Source organism: Mustela putorius, unplaced genomic scaffold (assembly GCF_011764305.1).
Source record: "Mustela putorius furo isolate JIRA1106 unplaced genomic scaffold, ASM1176430v1.1 tig00003846_pilon_pilon_pilon, whole genome shotgun sequence".
In the NCBI taxonomy this organism is placed as follows: Eukaryota; Metazoa; Chordata; class Mammalia; order Carnivora; family Mustelidae; genus Mustela; species Mustela putorius.
Genome location: NW_025421999.1, coordinates 23,507,464 through 23,519,225, shown reverse-complemented (window position 1 = coordinate 23,519,225; position 11,762 = coordinate 23,507,464). Strand labels below are relative to the sequence as shown.

General features: G+C 39.5%; 1 pseudogene; it reads left to right on the top strand.

The window, feature by feature from the left end:
- The first annotated feature begins 8,785 nt into the window (after positions 1–8,785).
- On the top strand, positions 8,786–9,984 carry LOC123387168 (annotated as a pseudogene).
- The last annotated feature ends 1,778 nt before the right edge of the window (positions 9,985–11,762 follow it).

The window sequence follows — 11,762 nt, the reverse complement described above, 5'->3', positions numbered from 1 at the left end:
CATGACCTGAGTCAAAGGCAGACATTTAACCAGCTCAGCCACCCAGGTGCCCAAGAGTGTGTATATGTATGTATGTATGTATGTATATACGTGTGTGTGTGTGTGTGTGTGTGTGTGTGTGTGTGTGTCTTTTCCCCCCTTTGTTCATTTATATTGTTTCTTAAATTATCATGTACCAGTGAAATCATATGGTATTTATTTCTTTTTGGCTGACTTATTTTACTTAGCATTATATACTCTAGATCCATCTATGTTGTTACAAATGGCAATATTTCATTCTTTTTTTTATCCCTGAATAATATGCAATTGTATGTTATACCATGCCTTCTTTATTCATTCATCTACCAAGGCACACTTCCATAATTTTGCTATTATAAATAATGCTCTAATAAACATAGGTGTGCATAGATCCTTTCAAGTTAGGGTTTTCATATTCTTTGGATAAATACCAGAAATGGAATTATAGATCAAAGGTAGTTCTATTTTTAATTTTATAAGGAACCTTCATACTGTCCTCTATAGTAGCTATATGAGTTTACATTCCTCCTAAGAGTAGATGAGAGTACTTTTCTCTCAATATTCTTGCCAATACCATTTCTTATTTTTTGACATTAGGCATTCTGGCAGGTGAGAGGTGTAATTGTGATTTTGATTTGCATTTCCCTGATGATGAATAATGCTGAGCATCTTATAATGTATCTGTTAGCCCTTTGGATGTCATTTTTAGAGAAATGACTGTTCTTGTCTTCTTCCCATTTTAAGTTGGATTATTTGGTGTTGAGTTGGGTAGTTCTTTGTATATTTTGGATACTAAGTCTTTATCAGATATGTCATTTGCAAATATCTTTACCTATTCAGTAGGTTATCTTTCAGTTGTATTGTTTCCTTTGTTGTGTAGCATTTTTTTTTTTTGATGATGTAGTCCCAATATTTTATTTTGCTTTTCCTTCCCTTGCCTCAGGAGACATATCTAGAAAAAAAGTTACAATGGCCAATATCAGAGAAATTATTGCCTCTGTTCTCTTCTAGGGTTTTTATGGTTTCAGATCTCACATATAGGTCTTTACTCCATTTTGAGTTTATTTTTGTGATGGTGTAAGAAAGTGGTCCAGTTTCATTCTTTTGCATGTAGTTGTCCAGTTTTCCAAAAACCATTTGTTGAAGAGGCTATCTTTTTCCATTGCATATTGTTGCCTCCTTTGTCATAAATTAATTTACCATATAATTATAGATTTACTTCTAGGCTTTCCATTCTGTTCTATTGATCCTCTCTGCTTTTGTGCCAGTACCATACTATTTTGATGACTACAGCTTTGTAATATAGCTTGAAACTGAAATTGTGTCACCTCCAGCCTTGTTTTATTTATTTATTTTTTTCATGATTGCTTTGATTATTTGGGGTCTGTAGGAATTTCAAACAAATTTTAGGTTTGTTTGTTCTAGTTCTGTGAAAAATGCCATTGGCATTGTGATAGGAATTGCATTAAATCTCTAGATTGCTTTGGGTTGTATGGACATTTTAACAATATTTGTTCTTCCAATCCATAAGCATGGAATGACTTCCATTTGTTTCTGTTTTCTTTAATTTCTTTCATTGTTGTTTTATAATTCTCAGTACAGGTCTTTGAACTCCTTGGTTAAGTTTATTCCTAGGTATTTTATTATTTTGGGGCAATTGTAAGTAGGATCGTTTTTTTAGTTTCTCTTTCAATTCATCACCAGTGTATAGAAATGCAGTGGATATCTGTATATTGATTTTTTTTAATCCTGCAACTTTACTGAGTTTATTTATCTGTTCTAGTAGGATTTTTGTGACATCTTTAGGGTTTCTATATATAGTATCATGTCCTCTGTTAAATCGGTAGAAGTTCTATTTCTTCCTCACCAATTATACACCTCTTATTTTTTTTTTTGTCTGATTGCTTGTGTATAACTTCCAGTACTATGCTGAATGAGTGGTAAGAATGCACATACCTCTGTTGTTCCTGACCTTAGAGGGAAATTTTTTTGTTTTTCACAAATAGTATGGTACTGGCACATTGAGTATGAGGTAAGTGATGTGTTTTTCATTTGTAGACTTTTTTGAGATATGTTTCCTCTAAACCTACAAGCTTGCTATCATAATTGGATGTATTTTTTCAAATTTTTTCTGCATCTATTCAATCGATCAAATGATTTGTGTTCTTTCTCTTCCATTTTGATCTTCACTCTCTCTCTTTCTCATCTCTCTGTGTCTCTGTCTCTCCCTCTTTTTTTCTTTCTTTTTTCTTTCTTTTTTTTTTTTTGATGAATCTGGCTAAAGTTTTATCAATTTTGTTGAACTTTTCAAAAAACCATCTCCTGGTTTCATTGATCTGTGCTATTGTTTTGTTTGTTTTCAGTTTCTATTTTGTTTATTTCTGGTCTAATCTTGACAGTTTCCTTTCTTCTACGTGTTTTCAATTTTGTTCCTCTTTTTCTAGATTGTAAGATTGGGTTGTTTATTTGAGATTTTTCTTGCTTCTTGAGGTATGCCTGTATTGCTATAAACTTCCATCTTGGAAGATCTTTTGCTGCATCCTAAAGATTTTGGACCACTGTGTTTTCATTTTCTTTGTCTTCCTGTAATTTTTATTTCCTCTTTGATTTCTTGGTTGATTCATTCATTGCTTCATAGCATGTTATTTTACCTTGATATGTCTGTGCTCTTTCTAGATTTTTTTTCTTGTGGTTGATTTCTAGTTTCATAGCATTATGGTCAGGAAATATGCATGGTATAACTGATATTTTTGAATTTGTTGAGACTTATTTTGTGGACTAATATGTGATATATTCTGGAGAACATTATATGTGCACTTGAAAAGAATGTGTATTCTGCTGTTTTAGCATGAAATGTTCTGAGTGTATCTGTTAAATCCACTGGTCCAATGTGTGATTCAATTCCCTGTTTCCATGTTGAATTTCTGTTTGGATGACCTCTCCAGTGATGTAAGTGAGGTGTTAAATCCCTCTTCTATAATCATTTTATTATTGATTACTACCTTTATGTTTGTTATTAATCATATTATGCATTTGTTTATTCTTGTGTTGACTGCATAAATATTTACATTTGCTATACCTTCTTGTTGGGGTTTCCTCTATATTATCAAGTAGGGCCCTATTTTGTCTCTTATTATCTTCTTTGTTTTATTTTTTAATTTTTAAAAAAGATTTTATTTATTTACTTGACAGACAGGGATTACAAGTAGGCAGGGAGGCAGGCAGAGAGAGAGGAGGAAGCAGGCTCCCTGTGGAGCAGAGAATTCAATGCAGGGCTCAATCCCAGGACCCTGGGATCATAACCTGAGCCGAAGGCAGAGACTTTAACCCACTGAGCCACCCAGGTGCCCCATCATCTTTGTTTTAAAGTCTGTTTCGTTCAATATAAGATTCTCTACTGCAGCTTTCTTTGCAAACTTATTTGCATGATGAGTATTTGCCCATCTTTTACTTTCAATTTGTGTGTATCTTTAGGTATGTGAAATGAGTCTCTTGTAGGCAGCATGTAGGTTTTTATTTTTGTTTTATCCATTCCATCACCCTATTTCTTTTGATTGATGCATTTAGTTTATTGATATTCAACATAATCATTTGAAGGTATGCACTTATTGCCATTTTGTTGCTTGGTTCATGGTTCTTTTTATAGATCTTCTTTGTTCCTTTTTTCCTTGTTCACTACTCTCACAATAATTTACCTCTCTTTAGTGATTTACTTGGATTGTTCTCTCCTTACTTTTTGTATAAATATTACTGTTCTTTGATTTTGCATTACCAAGAGGTTTGTATATAACATACAACAGTCTATATTAAGTTGATGTTTGCTTAAGTTTGAACCCATTTTTGTCTCATCTCCCTGTCATGTTTTAGGTATTTAATGCCATACTTTACATCCTTTTCTTTTGTGAGTCCCTTGGTTGATTTTTACAAATATGCTTACTTTTACTGCTTTTGTGCTTCCTGCTTTTCTTAACTTACGACCTTTCCTTTCCACTAGAAGAGTTACCTTCAACATTTCTTGTTGGATTGTCTTAGTGTCATGAACTCATTTAATTTTTATATGGGAAATTCTTTATTTCTCCTTCTATTCTGAATGATAGCTCTGCTGGATACACTATTTTAAGTTGCAAGGTGTTTTTTTTTTTTTTTTTTTTTTCAGCATTTTGAATATATCATGCCACTCATATCTGGCTTGCAAATTTTCTGCTGAAAAATCAAGCTTGCAGGGGCACCTGGGTGGCTCAGTCATTAAGCATATGCCTTCAGCTAAGGTCATGATCTGAGGGTCCTGGGAGGGAACCCTGCATCCAGTTCCCTGCTCAGCAAGGAGCATGCGTCTCTCTCTCCTCCCCACTCCTGCTCCCTCTCATTATCTGTATCTCTCTCAAATAAATAAATAAACTCTTTAAAAATAATCAGGCTGACAACCTAACAGGGTTTTCATTGTATGGTACTGTTTTCTCTTGTTTCTTTAAAATATTCTGTCTTTACTACTACCTTTTAGCAGTTTTAATTACTGTGTGTCTTGGTGTGGACCTCTTTTGGTTGATTTTATTGAGCCATCTCTGTGCCGTCTCAGTCTGCATTTCTATTTCCTTCCCCATATTCAGGAAGTTTTCAGCTATTATTTCCTCAAATAAATTTTCTGCCCCCTTTTCTCTCTTCTTCTTCTGGGATCTCTATAATGTCAATGTCATTATGCTTCATGGTGTCACTGGTTTCCCTAAGTCTATTCTCACTTTGCCTAATTTCTTTCTTTCTTTTTTTTTTTTTTTTTTCACCTGTGCAGTTTGCTTATTTTCCATCGCTCTGAGGCCATTAATTCATTCTTCTGCTTCCTCTAGTCTGGTATTTATCCTATCTAGTGTACTTTGAACTCCATTTATTGTGCTCTTCATTTCTGATTGGTTCTTCTTTATCTGTTTGTGAGGGTCTCACTGACGTCCTCCACTCTTTTCTCAAACCCAGTATCTTCATGATCATGACTTTAAATTCTCTATCAGGCCTATTACTCATCCCTATTTCATTTAGCTCTCTCGCTGTGATTTTGTCCTCTTCTTTGATATTTTTTCTGTCTCCTCATTTTGTCTAACTATCTATGTATGTTTCCAGATATTAAGAAAGTTAGCTATGTCTCCTTCTCTTGAAAGTAGTGTCCTTATGAAGAAGAGGTCCTGTGGTGCTCTGCAGTGTCCTTTCCCTTGTTCACCAGAACCTGGCATTTCAGGCGTGTTTCCTGTGTGTTGCATGTACCCTGATGTTATGGCTGAGCCATTTTTCCTTTAGTCCAGTTGTCTGTAATGGCTCTCTTTACTTGTTGTGGGCAGGTTTCAGTCCCTGTGGTGTTAGTAGACTAGTCTGGGGCCACCTTGGGCTGAAGTTGAGTCAGCCCAGTTGTTTGTCAGAGAAGTAATAGCACAAAATTGCAGAGTGTTTTCCCTTGAGAAGCTTTCATTGGTGGGTGGGGCTACATTCAGACCAGCTGTTTGCTACCAGCCTACTTCTGGGTTGGGTGGTCTTACTGTTGTGTGTAGTTATCTTTCACTCTCTCTTGGGCAGGACTCAGTATGGAGTGGTGCTGGCTCTTGTCAAGGCTGCTTGCACATTGCCAGTTTTGTGAAATTGCTTTGGTTGGTGTCTGGCCAAGAGCGTATTGGAGGAGATGAATCTGCAGTGTGCACGGAAGAAGGATGCATGCTGATTTGCAAGGTCTTCACACTTGTCTTCTAGGGGAGGGTATCTGCAGTGCTGGGACAGAGGCCCACCTGGATGGAGGGAGTGGGACACACTGTTAATCAAGTTAGGTAGTGAGGTGGCTGTGTGTTTATGCTGGGAGACACGGGGACTGAAATGGTGCCTGCCATTTCCTTTGTTCCTGCAGGATTCTGCCAGTGACCTAATCCCTCTAGGACATGCTCTGAGATGAGTAAACAACTTTCTTACCCATATGCCTCACATGTTTCTATGCTGTATCTTGTGGAACTATTTGTTCTGTTGTCTCTTTAAGGGTAGGGATTCTTTCCTATGGACCTCCACCTTTCCCAGAGCCAAGCCCACTGATTTTTTAAAATCCCAGGTTAAAATCCCACTGATTATAAGTACTTACAAAATTTCGCCCCTCTGGTTTTCAAAGCCATATATTATGGTGATTTGTCTTGTCCTTTCAGGTTCCCCAGTGTGAGGGCCTGTTTCTCTTTCCTCTCTTTACCCATGACATCCCTTCTAGCTGCGGATAATCCCAAGGGACTGTTTAGGAACTGTGTCTCTGTCCTTCCTATGCTCTTCCATGTGGCCGCTCTTCTACACTTAGTTTAGTGGGGTTTGTTTTGCCAGTCTTGGAGTCATTTTCTGGGCTATTTACATTGATGCAAGTGTTATTTAGTATTATCTATGGGTTTAGGTGTGCTTAGGGTCCTCCTACTCTTGTTATCTTCCCAGCTATCCCAGGGTATGCTAGTTTTTAGATCTAGTATATGCCACCAAACTCAGTGTGCTTCCTCCTGTAGAAAATGAGTTGTTGCTCTGAATCCATGTGAACACTGAGGGGTTGTCAGTCTTTTCAATTTTAGCTGGTGTTGTATGTGTGGTGGTGCCTCATTATTGTGATTTTCATTTGCTCTGATATATTTATTAATGAAGCTTCAACTCCCCTGGTTGACTTGAAATGGCTATTGTCTGAGGGCTTTAAGTTGTCTGAGGGCTTACTTTTCTGTGTCAATAAGCTGTAGAATCACATCATATTTTAATAATATTTGACATTATTTTTAAATATGAGGATATATTATTATAATAAAAGTGAATATGACTTAGAAAAATCTATCCTAGTTTTATAAATTCACTAGTATGACAAGATTTCCATTTTATTTCATAATAAATGTGTTATCCTGAATGGAATCCAATGATCATTCTACCAAAACAGGCATAAAGCTGCCCAGACACTTAAGTATTCCTGTGAGTCAGTCACTGTGCAAGATTGAAGTGTCTAGCAGGCAGTTGAATTTGTGTGGCTTCTAAGTGAATCTAACTGCTGCTTCATTTTCCAGGAGTACAGGGGTTCAGAAGTGTCCTTCTCCCAGTGAAACTACTCGTGGCCCAATATCTCAGGGTGCTCACATTTGCTCTTTGGGATCGCAATACCTTCCGAATTGGGAGCATTTAAGGTGGAAGTGGAGGGCAAGGTATATCTACTAATTACATAGAGTAATAGCTGGTGGGCCAAGCATGGGGAGAGACTTTGGTTGAGGAAACAGAGTGTACAAACTATATAAGAATCCGAAGTGGAGTTGGGAGACAGCTCAAAGATGTACATCTGTGCTCCACTTTAAGTGAAGTGATATTAAATAGGAGCACTGTATGAGATTTGAATTTAGGGCTTAATATTCTTTTTGTTTGGGGAATGATATGGTCCATATCTGTTAACCCTGATCTGAGTTTCAAAGTTCTGAGTAACAGTGTCTTCCTCCAGGAATCCAGACATTTTCAATTCCAGGAAGTAGTGGTAAATATGGAGTAATATTAGACTTATTCTCCAGAAATCTCTTGCTTGATATTCCACTGCTGACAACATGTCTATTCTGGTACTGAGATCAACAGCAGGAAGGAGCACTCCATGCATGAGCCTATACTTCTGGGGTTTTAATGGGTTTCAGGAAACTTTGTGAGCAGTAATGAATCAGCTGGAAATAAGAGCTGGAATTAAGACAGATTCTTTACCATTGGCCTGGTGCTGAATGACTTGGATGGACACTTGCTGTGTCTTTAGTGATGCAAACTGGTAACTGCTCAGGACCAAGGGGTCTGAGATTTATAATCATACATCACTGAGTTTTTGAAAGCTTAAAATCAAGCCAATAATTAAAAGATACTGACTCCTAATATTTGTTGAGAGATTTTTGGTTTTGTTTTACTTTCTTTTTAATCAGGGGAAATGATAGTAGGGGGAGAAGGAAAAGAAGGAAACCCTAATGAGCATCAGAGTCATTAATTATTGAAAATATCCTATGGGATTACTCTGACTTACAATTTTGGTTAAAATTGGAGTCAAATCATCACTTTTAAAGTTCAGATTTCTATTTTGGTTGCTTAAGGTTATTCATTAACACTTTAATTAGAAAACTGTGGTAGAGTACTCTGTATGATTTAGTTTTAAACCCTCATTTGATCATTTGCCCTATTCTTCATTCTAAAAAAAAGGGAAAATGGGTCTATTGAATATATATTATTTATGATCCATGAGAGCAAGAACTATATCTTCCTTATTTATTGCTGATTTCAAAGCTTAGTACAGTGTCCAACACATACTTAGTTCTCAGTAAATATCAATTAAATGAATTTCTATCTTCCATATTACCTTGCTTCCTAAACCAAATACTAAGAGCTTCACATAACGGCAGCTCTGGTAAGTTTGACACCAGTTTTCCTTGTGGTGTGACATTTATTTTTAGGCACCAACTTACTTATTTAGATTGAAGTTAAAGAAAACAAATGAAATGACAAATGAAAATTACGTGTTGTGGTCCAGCAGTCTGCTAGCTGTCGCGGGCTCCACGCGGGGGGGTCGGGGGTGAATGGGTGGGGGGCGGACGGGCCAGGCACCCCCAAGGGGCAGAGGAGAGCTCTTTTTCCTCTGTCCTCTTTCCCCCCCCCCCCCACTACACACTCCATGGGCACCCTCAAACCAGGCCGCGCTGCTTCCCTTTCCCTCTTGTCTCGTCCCCTGGCAAACTTTCGGTCCCTCCCCCGCCGGTCACCCGTTATTCTTCGTGGCCGCCCTGAGGGCTCCTCTGGACCTCCCTGCCTGCAATTCGGACCATTACAGGATCCAGAAACATGTCAACCACACTTCTGTCCGCCTTCTACGATATCGACTTCTTGTGCAAGACGGAGAAATCCCTGGTCAACCTCAATCTGAACATGCTGGACAAGAAGGCGGTGGGGACGCAGGTGGTCGCCGCCCCTAGCTCGGGCTTCACGCTGTGCTTTCTCCGATGGCACTGGGCCAGCAACTTGCAGGCGCTCGCCCACCCCGCGCCTAGCCCGGGCAGCTGCTCCCCCAAGTTCCGGGGCGCGGCTAACAGCAGCAGCTGTGGCAGCGGGGCGGAGGGCGGCCGGGTCTCCTATGTCATACTCAAGGAGCCATCATGGGGCGGAGGCACGGCCCTGCAGAACTAGGAGAACAAATTTGGGGACCAATCGTTCAGTGAGAACGGCGAGTGCAGCCAGCACCTCTTGCACCTGCAGCAGCAGCAGGAGAAGGGGGGCGGAGGCTCCCAGATCAACTCCCACGCACTACAAGACTGAGCTCTGCTGGCCCTTCGAGGAAAGCGGCACGTGCAAGTATGGCGAGAAGTGCCAGTTCGCGCACTGTTTCTACGAGCTACGCAGCCTGACCTGGCACCCCAAGTACAAGACCGAGCTGTGCCGCACCTTCCACACCATCGGCTTCTGCCCCTACGGGCCGCGCTGCCACTTCATCCACAATGCAGATGAGCGGCGGCCCGCGTCGTCTGGGGGCGCGTCTGGGGACCTGCGCGCCTTAAGCGCTCGGGACGCGCTGCACCTGGGCTTCCCGCGGAAGCCGCGGCCCAAGCTGCATCACAGCCTCAGTTTCTCAGGCTTCCCATCGGGCCAGCACCAGCCCCCGGGGGGGCCGCGAGTCCCGCTGCTGCTCTACAGCCCCACGTCGCGCACGCCGCCGCCGCCACCTTCTTGCTCCTCAGCCTCGTCCTGCTCCTCTTCTGCTTGGTCCTGCTCATCTGCCTCCACAGCCTCCACGCCCTCGGGCGCTGCGACGTGCTGTGCCTCGCCGGTGGCTGCGGCTGCGGCGGCCCTGCCGTATCGCACAGGGGGCGCCGAGGGCCTGCTAGCGCCCAGCACCCTAAACGCGGCCTCCTCTTTGGTCTTGTGCGCCAGCAACAACGCTTGGGGGAATAACTGCTGAATTTTTAGCTGTTTTGAATTGATTTGCACCAGTGCACCACAACTCAATATGAAAAAACCATTTAACTTATTTATTATTTTGTGAAAAGTATACATTGAAATTTTTGTTCATACTGTATTTATCAAGTATGATGAAAAGCAATAGATATATATTCTTTTATTATATTAAATTATGATTGTCATTATTAATTGGCAAAATGTGGCGTGTATGTTCTTTTCACAATAATATAGGCCTTTTGTAACTTCACTTGGTTATTTTATTGTAAATGAATAAAAAAATCTTAACTTAAGAGATTGCATGTAATATTTATTTCATTAATTTCTTTCCTTGTTTACGTAAATTTGGAAAGATTGCATGATTTCTTTACAGAAATCTATCCTGATGCTGTGGAAGTAGTTTGAGGAATATCTTATGAGTTTTCCTAGAATGTATAATGGTTTTAGCCCATCCAACTTTAAAAAAAAAAAAAAAAAAATCTTGACCACATACTTTGCAAGCAGGCTTAAATGTGGAATGTTTTTTTGTCATTCCAGCTTTTTAAATTAGCAAGAAGAAAAATTTTGTTTTTTGTTTATCCCACCAATTCTACTGTGACATACTCTGCATTTAAAGACATGTAGCAATAATGGGGTGGGAGAGTTAGTTTCACAGTGCCTTTGGCCAACTGCATGAAAGGAGAAGATATTTACCACTTTCTAATATAGATCTAAAGTGAAGAGGCCACCTCTTAGTGCTAAGAATGGTATGTAGTACATGAATGTGCCTTGTTTTCACTACAGAAAATTCCAAAACTTGTACTTTTTTTTTTTTTTTTTTTTTTTGCGTGTGTAGGACACGCATTCCTGGACAGCGAATGAATGAGCAGTGGCTTTAGTTTGTATGTAGGTACAGATGGGGCACTATGTATGTATGTACTCGGGACTATTTTGACAGAAGTAGGTTTTTGAATGTAACAAGATAAGTCAACTTGAGTTGTAATCTATTTTGGGGAATCAGTTCACTACAAATTGTGACTGTAAACATTGTACTGTAAATGTTTTGTATTTTTCCCCCAATAAATTTTTTGGGAAAACAAAAAACAAACAAATAAAAAAAAAACAACAAAAAAAAGAAAATAACGTGTTGTGGACCCATTTAGTCAGTGTTTTATTTATATCAGCCATTCTTAATTTTTTAAAAGATTATTTTTATTTTTATTTTTATTTTTTTTAAAGATTTTATTTATTTATTTGACAGACAGAGATCACAAGTAGGCAGAGAGGCAGGCAGAGAGAGAGAGAGAGAGAGAGAGAGAGAGAGAGAGGAAGCAGGCTTCCTGCGGAGCAGGGAGCCCGATGCGGGGCTCGATCCCAGCACCCTGAGATCATGACCCGAGCCAAAGGCAGGAGCCCAAACCACTGAGCCACCCAGGCGCCCCTAAAGATTATTTTTAGAGCGGTTTAAGGTTTAAAGCAAATATGAGAGAAAGGTACAGAGATTTCCCTTCTACCCTTGTCCTCCCCACATTATCAACATCCCCCCACCCAGATTAGTACATTGGTTATAACTGAGGACCCCAGATCATTACCACCCAAAGTCCACAGTTTATAATAGGGTTCACTCTTGGTGTATGTTCTGGGGGTTTGGACAAATGTATAATGATATGTATTTACCACTGTAGTATACAGCATTGTTTCACTACCCTAAAATCCTGGTAATTCACCTATTAATCTGTCCCCCAACGCCTGGCAACCACTGATCTTTTTTTACTGTCTCCATAATTTTGCTTTATCCAGAATATCCTTACAATCATACAGTGTATAGTCTT